We start from the raw sequence: 9846 nt of genomic DNA on the forward strand, positions 1-9846 counted from the left end.
ACAGCCATTGATGTAAACTTATGTATTACTATTAAGCTAGAAAGGTAAGTCCTATTCACTGGTATGTTTCCCAACAGCTCCAGTTAGCAATAAAACCCTTTAGTTGCATGGTTCTAATCAAATATCAAATATATAATTGATACTGCAGAAAAAAAATATTGAAAGGAGAAGTCCAAATTCATTTCCGACGGATTTACGAACTGCTCAGTTTGCTGTTTGGAGTTCTTGATAAAAATTGTATAATGAAGCCAGCATTGTAAAAGTATTTGTTGACTGAAATGCAAAATAATTGCAACGTTCTTGTTAAAATACTAAAAGCAAAGTTATGACTGTGCTAAGATTGTCCTAAGGCTTAATTAGGAGTATTACAGTCACTGGTGGCAAAGTAGAAAGAGTACCCTAAAATAGCAACAAGAAATATAGGACTGCATTTCCCAAGAGCATAGTACGTTAGCAACTTGCATAGGTTCAAACTATGGAGGTAATTACGTGGGTAACTTACATACTACGGACCATCATTAAACCACACAGGTGTTTCCCAAATCCATAGTTGAAACTATCGAGGTAACTACATTGGTAACTTACACAGTACGGACCATCATTAAACGACACAGGTGTTTCCTAAATCCATAGTTGAAACTATGGAGGTAACTACGTTGGTAACTTACATAGTACGGACCATCATTATACGACACAGGTGTTTCCCAAATCCATAGTTGAAACTATGGAGGTAACTACGTTGGTAACTTACATAGTACGGACCATCATTAAACGACACAGGTGTTTCCCAAATCCATAGTTGAAACTATGGAGGTAACTACGTTGGTAACTTACAGAGTACGGACCATCATTAAATGACACAGGTGTTTCCCAAATCCATAGTTGAAACTATGGAGGTAACTACGTTGGTAACTTACATACTACGGACCATCATTTAACCACACAGGTATTTCCCAAAACCATAGTTCAAACTACGGAGGTAACTACGTTGGTAACCTACATAGTACGGACCATCATTATACGACATAGGTGTTTCCCAAATCCATAGTTGAAACTATGCATATAACTACGTTGGTAACTTATAGAGTACGGACTAATCATTAAACCGCACAGGTGTTTCCCAAAACCATAGTTCAAGCTATGGAAGTAACTACGTTGCTAACTTACATAGTACGGACCATCATTAAATGACACAGGTGTTTCCCAAAACCATACTTCAACCTATGGAAGTAACTACGTTGCTAACTTACATAGTACGGACCATCATTAAACGACACAGGTGTTATCCAACACCATAGTTCAAACTATGGAGGTAACTATGTTGGTAACTTACATAGTACGGACCATCATTAAACGACACTGGTGTTTCCCAAATCCATAGTTGAAACTATGGAGGTAACTACGTTGGTAACTTACATAGTACGGACCATCATTAAACGACACAGGTGTTTCCCAAAACCATAGTTTGAACAAACATTCAGTGCCTACACTCTCGAACTGCGGTTAAACATATAATTCCTGGTGACTATGTCATCACTATGTAAGTAAGGTGACAATATTAAATAATCTTGATATAAAAACTTCTATTATGTCAAGTGCCTTGAAAATGTAGCACTTTCTATTTACTTCTCTGTTCATGGCTTTATACATACTATATGGTAGAATTCATTTTATGTATAATTATGTTTAGGGCTGCAGGATTATGATATTGTAATATTGTGATATTTATAAAATGAAACAGATGACATTACCCAAAATAAACTACTGGCAAATAGAACTTATCTACGATCAGTGTGTGTCACTGACCATCACGTACGTTGGGGGTGATGCAGTGAGTTGTGCCAACCGACATACAGCAGCACCAACACACTTAATATGAAGGGAAAAGCAAATAAAACACAGCCGAATGAATGGAAACAATTAATATATCAGTCCTCACTCACTGAGCACTTTCACTGCCATATGGAAAATGTCCAAGAAAGACATACTTCTGCAGCCGAATAATTTCGTAAACCTGTTTAGGTTCTTGTGCGTAGCAGTCAATCCCGCTGAGCCACTAACACGTTCTATGAGTGACTGATCAAGAGTTTAGAAGTGTTCATAGGGTGAGCAAAATAAGATGAACAATTTAATTTTATTAAAATAAAATTACCAGTAGAGCCGATTTCACGAAATGCATTGTGGTCTAATAGCTAGTAGTTCTAATAGCTAATAGTTCTAATAGCTAATATATCTTCTGCTTTTTACTCTATAGGAAGTGCATTATATAAGAATAATATTAATAATAATAATTATTATTATTATTGTTGCTATTATTATGCTACTTACCAAATTGTCTGTAGGTGTGCATGTGTGTGTGACTGGTGTGTGTGTGACTGGTGTGTGTGTGACTGGTGTGAGTGAGTGGTGTTTGTGACTGGTTTGTGTGACTGGTGTTTGTGACTAGTATGTGTGTGACTGGTGTTTGTGACTGGTGTGTGTGTGACTGGTATGTGTGACTGTCTGGTGTGTGTGTGACTGGTGTGTGTGACTGGTGTTTGTGACTAGTATGTGTGTGAGTGGTATGTGTGTGACTGGTGTGTGTGACTGGTGTGTGTGTGACTGGTGTGTGTGACTGGTGTTTGTGACTAGTATGTGTGTGACTGGTGTGAGTGACTGGTGTTTGTGACTGATGTGTGTGACTTGTGTGAGTGACTGGTGTTTGTGACTGCTGTGTGTGACTGCTGTGTGTGACTGGTGTGAGTGACTGGTGTGTGTGACTGGTGTGTGTGACTGGTATGTGTGTGACTGGTGTTTGTGTGACTGGTGTTTGTGTGACTGGTGTGTATGTGATTGGTATGTGTGTGACTGGTGTGTTTGTGACTGGTGTGTGTGACTGGTGTTTGTGTGACTGGTGTTTGTGTGACTGGTGTGTGTGTGACTGGTGTGTGTGAGTGATTGGTGATTGTGTTACTGGTGTGTGTGTGACTGGTGTGTGTGTGACTGGTATGTGTGAGTGACTGGTATGTGTGAGTGACTGGTGTGTGTGTGACTGGTGATTGTGTGACTGGTGTGTGTGTGATTGGTGTGAGTGACTGGTGTGTGTGAATGGTGTGTGTAATTGATGTGTGTGACTGGTGTGTGTGACTGGTGAGTGAGTGAGTGAGTGACAGGTGTGTGTGACTGGTGTGTGTGACTGGTGTGTGAGTGCCCTGCGATGGATTAACTCTTCCCTGCCTTGCACCCGTAGCCTATGAGATATGCTCCAGACCTTTGGCGACCCTGAATAAGATTCGAGGTTACAGAAAATGAATGGATGGATGGATGATGCTAATGCTATTTTTGATTTTTAATAATATTATTATTTTTGTTGTTATATGATTAAAATTAATGAATATTGTAATATCGGCACAACGCTTATATTTAGAAATAATATTACAAAATTTCTGAGGTTTTTTTTTCGCTTACCGCTATGAAAGTCAAACCAAACACCTTCGGGAGAATTTTAGTTTGACATACGTTTCACACTGCTATTGTACAGACAAAGTCCGACGGTTTTGGAAAACAGCCATACTTCAGATGTGAAGTAGTTTAACAATGCATCATAATATTGTAATTTAGCGCCGGTCTCCGTCGATGTACGGGACACGCAGCTCAGAATAATAAATACATAAACCAGTAACAGAGCTGTTTATTATCATTATCGTATATTATGTGCTGCATAATTGTCTGTCATATGCTTGTACGTGACTGGCAGCGCCGCAGGTTAGTTTTCACCTGCATCACCACAAACACGTGAGTAAAGCATCGCGCTATGACATCACTAGGCGATAGGAATTATTCGGCTGTGTTATAATCTTATGGTAACACCGTCGTATACGCGGTCCATCGTTCACCGAAACGTTACGTAGCGCATCACTGAGATGCTGGTTTTGTGTGAGTCATCGCAAAACCTCATTATAAACCAGCCAATCCGGGTAGAGCTCATCAACATATTAATGAGCCCAACAAAAAGGGAAACCGGCCTGTTTTATTCTATGACCAAATACCAGTGTTGTAAATGGGCCAGTATAACCACTTCTGGCCGTTTTTGGACTAAACCAAGTGCACATATTTTCCATGTAGACACTAACGAACTATTTAAAGTACTGAAAAATTAACATCAGTGAGTATTATTACTGGGTTCCATGAATTCCATAAATAAAGACTGTTTACGTCCCAAACACCCCATACGTCGCCAAATGCTTACTGAGATATGGGTTACACTCGATTATCCTCTGAACGCTGACTTTTACAAAAAAAGCTGTTATTTCAAAGTCATTATTATTAACAGACCACGGTGTATATTGCCCAGCAGCCATGTGTCCAAACAAGCACCACTTGCCCTTATAAACTGACCCAAGACCTGAGCTCAGACAGGAGCACTAACCTTGTTTTCACGATCTGTCATTGTCAGTGGATAGAAAAATCTATGACTGCTGAAATACAGATTGTAAAGAGGCGGCCAGGTGTTTTGCATAATCTAAACTATTACAACAAACGAAATTTAGGTCACATTGTATATGTAATCGGCACGGAAAACTTCGCTTTGAGATTGCGAAACAGGCACCGACAAACGACAAGAGTACGAGAAAAAAAAACCTTGAATACGGCGGTTTAAGACCACAGCCATATTTTACAATGGTACTTTAAGGTATCACACTTTGTTGGGATACGAAAAAAAAATTGTTCTTGTGAAAAGAAATTTTAAAAATGTTGCTTCGAGAAGCCCTGGGCCTGTTCCACGTGTATGTGTAACTCACGCGGTCATATTATAAATGCTATAATTATTATATTATATATCATTCGTGTTGATACGCAGAAATTGTGAGTGATTTTCTCCTCGACCGCCGTTGTTCCTCTGAGCGGAGCTCGGAGACACAGCCGCCGCCCTGACATCGGCACCCCGCGGCCGGGGGTCACCACCATCCTGCCAATAGAGGGTCAAAGGCCGGGACCTGTTGATCCGCCGAGAAGAGATAAAGTAGCGCGAATCGGGTGATGTTGACAGCTTGGGTACGATGACCAACGAGTTAAATTAGGGAGGACACAAGGGGAGCCTGAGCGGGTGTGTTTCTCCGTCTGTCCCGCAGGATGCTCGCGGAGGGACTGGACCTGCCTGCCTGCCGGTCCCGAAGCCGGATAAGAAACCGCGTCCCTACTCTTTGGTCATCTTTGCACCGCACCGTGATGCCCACGTCCGTGTTTTCGGTGCGTATGGACAGTGTTATTCCGTAAGTTTGTCTTTGCCAGCCAGTGACCACTGCTGTAAAGGCAGGCAGCCTCGTCACTCTAGCCTGTCCCCTGACTTTAGAAATAAAAACTGCTTCAGCTAATTAACAGCCAACAATCTAAGCATATTCTCTGCATAAACGCCATAGATAAACCTATGTTTGTAGACGACAGATCCGACACTGAAATACATTTATAATTACCGTTAATCCGCTTTTCAATCAGTAAAGATCCTTTTCAGGAGTTTTCGGATAGACGTTGCTTCAAGTAAATAAGCTACATCTAAACACATAAATATCTGTATAGTAGTTTCCTTCATTCCGTATAATATCTGTGCGTGTTAATGAACATATGTTTCAATATGACCTGAAATGTTCATAAAGCTGTGTGACGAAATGACTCCGGGTCATAGATTTTTTTAAATGTAAGATACATCCATGCTGCATTGTAATGGATATTTGTTACTATTTCGTTTCGTAATGTTTTTTTTCTGCCCATCTTGTTTCACGTTTCGTTCTTTGTTTATGTTTATTTATTGATTCGTCCAGTCTTTTCGGGCTGTTTTCCTGGCCGTAGCAGGTATGCTCTTTAGTGGGGCGAGATATTTTCTTTTTTTCTGGAGCTAGCAATAGCCTTGAAAATAAAGCTTTAAATTAAAAGGCGCGTAACACAGATTGCTGTATAATTCATCGGCACGCCCCGTTGGGCCCGCCGCTGCAGCCCAGTTCCTGTCTCAATCAGAATTTCCTTTTGTTGCTGTGTTTGTGAGATACACAACGAGGATCCTATGAGGATCTTTAAATTACCTCTTTAAACTTTAATTTCCCTTAACCAAGAAGGAAAGGAAACTTCTTGATTTCATATACAATAAATAAGTTAATAAAAAGGAATTTTCCACCCGTCTTTTTATTATTTCTAAATCAAAAATACGAGCGAGACTGAATTTATGACTGCACAGAAGTACAACAACAGCAACGAGGAAAAAAACCCAACGAACTTGCAAATATGGGATCCGCTTTATAGAGCCGCCCGAGCCTCCCGAAATATACAATAATGGAGGCGCGCTTCGCAGGGCCGCGCGCCTCAGCAGCCGTTCCCAGGGGACGCGCGCGCTATCATTAACGGGGAAAGCAGGACTCCGGCGGCATTCAAACTTCAGCAAAACGTCAGGAGAGCCTCGGCTCTATCACATTCATAACCTCTGAAAATAAAAGGCAGGACAACTTTAAACAAGGGGAAGGGGAAGAAACAAAGCAGTTCAGCTGTTTGCCTTGTTACTCGCTGGTGTTGGGTTGTGCAGTGCGGGGACGGGGGGGTCTTCAGCTTTTTGAAATGAATACTTTTTTCCGCGCCATCCGTCTCTTTTGCGAGGACAATGACAGCGAGTCAGAGAAAACATTAGTTCGGCTGATTAACTGAGCAGAAGAAACTTTGGGTGACAGACAGCCGCAATCGGCTGTGTTTTGCACAAAAGTGATGATGGAGAAAAACTGGAGTATCAGCGGGAAGACCAGTTACTGGGACAACTGGTGCCAGTAGCCGTATCTGGCAGTAATTTAGTGAGCAGTGAAGCAGGAGAGAGGTTTATTTTTGGGCTCATCTTATCCTTCGCCTCTGAGTGCAGCAGCACTAGTGTGTGTAGTGTGTAGGCTGTGTGTAAATGCCGCAAATACACGCGACCACTGTGCTTCTTTGTATCTGATCATTTCATTAATGCCAATGTACAATTAACAATCACTGTCCATATATACATACAGAGAAACGTTGAGTATAATTAAAAGTAATGAAATACAAACATGCCAAATTAAATATTAAATTATTCTTAAAGTGCTACAGAACTCTGGCTTTTCTATGAGACAGAGATCTGTAAGATCCGTTTATTGAAAAGCATCATTCGGCGAAAAGCAAACGTGCGGTATGTTCCGCCTCGTAGGGAAACATCTTTGAAGATCAGATTTGAATATAATACATCAGGTTTTATGGTTAAGGTTTGAGGTGCATTATCACGATGCGCCTATTCTGTTAGAAGGTGTCTACAAATCCTATCCCAGCTGATAACGCAATGAAATAATTCATGGATGTGCTTTTATACAGATTAGTGCAGAAGTTAGGTGGAAAACGGGTCCTGGGATTTAAAAACTGGCTTCGATCAGTACATAGTCCAGATGACTTTGACATGAATTCTTGGAGTTAAAGATGAAACGAAGAATTTGAAAATGAATTATAACGCTTTCGAATAATTTAAAGCAAATTTTAAAACCGTTGCATCAATTTCAATAAAAGAAAAAATAATAGACGATGTTATTGTCCAAGATGCGGCACATATAACGAAGAACAGTCTTGGCACATATTATTATTATTATTATTGTTGTTGTTGTTGTTGTTGTCCTTATTCTTATTATTCATTCCGTCCATCTAAGGTCGCGCGCTATCATTATTATTATCGCTGTCATTTCAGATCATATAACGACATGTTATCTTAAAATTGAGTGAGTAATCTTCCTGCGTGCTTCCCGCTTCTCTTCGCTGGTCAGGCTGTAACCCGGAGTCTGCCTGCCTGCCTGCCTGCCCTTACCGCACTCTCGTTACTCCCGGAAACAGGGAGAGGTTTCAGAGTAGGACACTGTTTCTTTAATGACTGCTTTGAGTGGCTGGTTTAGCGCTAGGGCCAAATTTAGTTTTAAATAGTGTGCAGTTCGCCAGAGATGTAATTATATGCTAAGTTAAATTTAAAAAAGCAAACAAAAATAAAACCGACAGTCTCCTAAAAACGTAGTTCAGTTTGTCGGGGATTGTTACAGACTATAATTACATCTTTTGTGCTATTCCATCATGCCTTCAGTTTTAAAGATTATATAGACTCTCCTACTCCTGCGCTCTCTGTCTCTCTCTCTCTCTCTCTCACACACACACACACACACACACACACACACACTCGTGTTTCTACTAAGGGGAGAAACCTTGCACACATACAAACAAAAGCAAAAAAAAAGTCAATCGCTCAATACAAGTTGACACAAAATCCAGAAATATTTCAGTACAAGGGCTATATTGTATGAACCCGAAGGTCAGCCTTTCTGCACGAAGGAAATGCTTAAGTAAAAATAGCTGTCATCCAGGCTGACACCTTCATGTGTTCGCCCAACACCCCACAGCAACGGTGTTTTCAGACACTAGTTTAAACCGAAGCCACGTCCTTCTGCTCATCTGGAAGTATAATCTCTTTTCGTCTTGATTTACACTGGAGAAAACTGAAACGATGCGTAATACTACGGAGATATTTTAAAGCGCGAGACCAGGGCTGCGGTGCTACTGATCGTGTTAAATATATTTTACTGTTTAGGATAAACTGGTTCAGTATTTATCAGATTGAGCTCTGCCCGTTAATTTTATTTATTGAATCGCGTATTATTGTTGCATTTCAGCATAACTACAATTTTTACGTTTTGTCTGAAGGTGTCTTCTGTTATTATTACTGTTATTATATTGTTATAATAATAACAATAAATGTTGCTTTATTTATATATTTGTGTTTTTATATACCATCTACATATGTAGTTAATATGCATTCTGAGTCTTTTACATTTTAGCGCTATCTTCTGCATTATTTAATTTAGAAATAACGACAGACATACTGCTCGCCTCTGTTTAAGACTCTGTTTCAATTCGCTGTGTTTCTAAACGTCTCCTGCGGCCGAGCGGGTCTCTCGGTCAAACTGAGGAAGTTGCGCTGTACTGACAGAACCGGGGCGGCTCCGGCCCAGTCTGAGCTGCCCTTAAACTTTCCGGGGCTGCGACTAAGAACGAGCTTTGCAATTACCCATTGAGCACTGTAACACATGAAGTATACAGTAGCGTACATGGTATTGTTGAAATAAATGTTAAATAGTAAAGCCTTACTTTAGAGTTATGATTATTTAATTTTCTTTTTTTTAATATTCGATACAGTTTCATTTGTTTATGTTAGCATAACATTAAAACAACCGATTTGTTAAAATGTGCAGACTGTTGGTAAACTTACCTCAAAATATAGAGCCAAATGTGAGCCAAAAACCACCTATTTATTAGTCTTTAGTGTGGAGTACAGTCAAAATTATAATAAGAGGTAATGTTTTATATTTAGAGATTCTAAATATATTTTCTGTTTGGGTTGGTGACTTAGAGCCCATCCTCGGTAGATTGTGAAGGTCTATGAATACAAGATTAAAACACTGCGATTCTAAAAGAAAGTCAAACAAATAACAGTGATTCACTCAAAAAATGACGCTAAAGTCTTCTTTAAAGCTACAATGTACAGTGTTTATTTTTCGATTTTGTTTCTGTTTCATTTCTTTTTAAAGAACAGAAATGAAAATCAAACTAATGTAGTGACAGGCTGAAGCCGTAGACGCTGCTGGCTGAACTGCGTGTCATGCGAAGCGAGCAAATCAAAGAAGCCGCTTCTCACTGGAATCCACAGCAGCTTGAAAACACTATCTAATAACCACCATGCCCCCCCCCCCACCCAAAAAATGCTATTTCCTTTGATTGGCCTGTTTAAATGATTAGCATGCCATCACTGTGGAGACAAACACGGATGTGAGAGCTGCTTGTCAT

The sequence above is a fragment of the Brienomyrus brachyistius genome, chromosome 20 (genome assembly GCF_023856365.1).
Source record: "Brienomyrus brachyistius isolate T26 chromosome 20, BBRACH_0.4, whole genome shotgun sequence".
Classification (NCBI taxonomy): domain Eukaryota; kingdom Metazoa; phylum Chordata; class Actinopteri; order Osteoglossiformes; family Mormyridae; genus Brienomyrus; species Brienomyrus brachyistius.